This window comes from Aphelocoma coerulescens, chromosome 9 (assembly GCF_041296385.1).
Source record: "Aphelocoma coerulescens isolate FSJ_1873_10779 chromosome 9, UR_Acoe_1.0, whole genome shotgun sequence".
Taxonomy (NCBI): Eukaryota; Metazoa; Chordata; class Aves; order Passeriformes; family Corvidae; genus Aphelocoma; species Aphelocoma coerulescens.
The window spans coordinates 14001656-14005107 of record NC_091023.1 but is presented as its reverse complement, the minus strand read 5'-3'; positions in this window follow the sequence as shown (position 1 = coordinate 14005107).

The following is a 3452-nucleotide window of genomic DNA, read 5'->3' as shown; positions in this document are numbered from 1 at the left end:
ATAGCGAGGGGCGTTGCGGCGCAGCCCCGCTCGCCCGCCGCCTCTCCCCACCCATCTCCCGGGACGGACCCCTCTGACCCGGCTCCCTCCCACTTCCCCTCCTTCCCAGCCCGTCCCCGCCCGCCGCGGGGTGCCGGGCAGGACGGGCCAGAGCCAGCCCGGGGAGCTGGGATCGCTGCGGGAATTGCGGCCGCCAGCGCAGCGCGGGCTGCGGGGATGGGGCGAGGGATGAGCATGGGGGGCCCCCCTTCCTTCCTTTTGCCCCCACATTCCAGGGGAAGGGGTCGCGAGTGGTGTACAGACATTCCCAGTTTCTCTAGGACTCCCTCAGGTCGCCAGTGAGCGCAACTGAAATGTTCTGATCGTCACTAATGAAGTTAAATGTATAATTGCCATAATAAATCTGGCAAACTTTATTATCTGGGAGTAGAGGGGAGAGAAAACAGAGGAAAACCCCTTGGAATACATGTTCTCGGAGGACTTTTCATGTCACTGCTCACTATCATTTTAAGAAAGGATTTTGTATATGAGGGATTTTGCTTGTTTGTTTCTGTCTTGATCTGGTAAACAGGACAGGGAACAACTTTGAAGGCAGGTTTTCTGAGATTGTCATGCTCATCAAGAACAGGATTTCAGAAGTTATGTTTCATTTTAGAGTCATCACACCTTAGTTATGGACAGAGCTAAAGCTTCCAGTGGAAGCTGCACAACTGCAGATTGCTTTCTAATCTTTTTATACATCTAGTGTATTTTTAAAGGCTCTCTTAAGAAAGACATGATCTAGGATGGCAATATCCTTCAAAGACTGGCAGTATAACTTCATTGTGGCTAAGAATAATTGCAATCTATTTAGTCATAGTGGTAGGAGAAGCAAATCAAGAGGAAGTATTTGGATTCTGCAGTAAGAACCACTTGCTTTTCAGCATCTGCACATGTATAATCAGTAAGGTCTTGTCTGGCTATAATTTGTTTTTGAAAATCTGTTGGTTAAATCAGAGATAGAAATCAGAGAGAAATGCAGAACTGTGGCACACTGTATAAATTCAGTTATTCCAGGCTGTGTCTGATGGGCAATGAGTGTGTTACATGGAGGCACTAATTAAACTGTGACATAATCTTTTGCCCCAATCTTTTTTATGTCGTGACAAGAGAAATCATCTGCATTTTCATCAGAACAGCAGCCAGGATTGAAGCAGTCTATAATGGCAGCATGCTGCCCTCCTGCCACTTGGGGAGTTTGTAATTGGCTTCCTTTCTAGAGAGATCCTGCTGAGAGATCTAATGATGAACCATGTGCATGTTTACAGATTTATCGTGACAGGGGCTAGAAACCACTTGCTATGAGTACTATTCTGGCCTGTACAACACCTGAAGCTGGCTACAGCAGTGTGCTGTGTATCCCCATGTAGGCTGTTGGTTTTGTTACATGGAGCTCTTGACATATGGGACACATTTTTTCTATCCAAACAATACTTTGTGCACATGTGATTGATTCCCAAACTCTACTGAGTAAAAACATATTTGGCAGCTATTGCCCACTTCTGCCTCAGTGGGTTCTCTGGGAGAACCTGCTGGGTGGAGCTGGTGGGCAGGAGATCTCCATAAGGTGGCACTTGCAGGGCTTCCAGTTCTCACAGAGCTGAAGGAACTGAAACCAAATCCCAGTGCCAGCATCAAGCACTGGCTCTTTACAATGCCTCTGTATGTGTGAACTACTGCCTGGGATCAGTTGTGCTCTTTATTGCATTCCATCATCTCTTCTCTTCAGGAAAGGATGGAAAAAGTAGATGATAACTATATTTTAAACCAGAATAAAATGAAAAAAACCCACAACTTCTTTTTCAATTGGATTCTTTTTTAAAAGATGCGTGTGAAATTGAATTTGGGTCTGCATCTCTCTGCTGAGTTCAGTCCATCTTTGGGGTATGTAAGCGAGAGATGTAATTTAGTGTAATTTTGGGAAAATCTCTTCACTTCCAGCAGTTTTGTGTCTGGAATCCCAATAACTGAATTGTAACATGATGAGCACTGCAATATGCACTCGCTATAGAAATGTGATTTACAGGAACATCCAGTGAATAAGAGGCTTGATGACTAGAATTCTGTTTTCATTGAGCTGCTGTAAATAAAGAGGCTTCTTCCCACCAGAATTGATTGAGGTGTCTGTAACGTGGAAAAGGTTTCAGGGAGCAGGTTTCATTCTATTGCTTGTATTGGAGCAAAGAGCTGTCATTAAGAAGGTGACTGGACTGAGCAATTTGATTGCTATGAAATCAACTAAATAGCTCTCCTAATAGCTATATTTATTAAAATCGCTAGTAGTCTAGTGAGAATAAATAGTTTAAAACAAATATTCATTGGGAACTCAAAATTACATTGCCTTCATAACCCTTTATTTTTTAGTAATACATTTGGAATTATTCACATCTGAACATTTTGGCTGTGGCTTTTTTACATTTTCAAGATATTTTATTTCTTTTTGCTAGAACAAGAGGTACAAAGTTATTTTCTTTGTTGAAACCTGATCCTCCTTACATAGATCCACATTCATCTGAACACCAAGAGCCAGGCTTGAGGAAAGTACCACAGGTTGTGAGGTTTGTGGCATGCTGGGTCTCTTCATTGTATTCTTTTGTATGTATTTCTGATGCATTTTCCCACTGTTGATTCTTTCAGGAAACAGACTGGAATGTTGCACATAGAATATATCTGTACATTTGCTTAGAAGAAAATGAGCAATTCAGATGTAGAATTACTGGAAACCTGGACATGTCCTGGTATCAATCTGATGTGAGTAAAACTGATGATTTGCCTGAAGATAAGAAAACTTACAAAAGTTATTTTTAGGAACGTGTCTGGTCAAAATAATCTCCTTCTGCCATAAGGAGTAATTCAGTTCTGTCCTGTTTATATATCTCTAAACATTTTCTGAGAAAAGGGACCTAGAATTGATCCCAGGTCGATGCATCTGTGATTTAGAAATTTTTATCCACTTTTGTCAATGATGAACTGTGTTTTCAGAGTGTGTTCCCTTCTATCAGGTCTACTAAAAATGAAAGTTACTGGGAAATACTAAGGAAAGAATATTTTGAGAAAAAGATACATTATAATTCTCACTGTCTCTCTCTAGATCCCAAACTTTTTCAGCTGTAGGAAAAATGTGAGCTTCTGCTGTAGGAATAGGAATGTATGTTACTGTTGACATCCACTCCATGTGAGACCAGAACATTTTGCTTAGGCCAGCAGAGTAATCTGTGTTTGTGTGTGTGAGAGCAGGACAGGGTGAAATGTCTTTTGGGACAAGCGAGGGAGGTCATTTGCAGGCTTTTGAGCAGCAGTGCTGCTAATATCCACAAGACCTGCCTCTCCAGAACTATGGAAATTTACATTATTATTTTTTTCTTATGAGGTCTGTGAACAATTAAGATAGTTAGCTAATCTCTTTCCAGGAA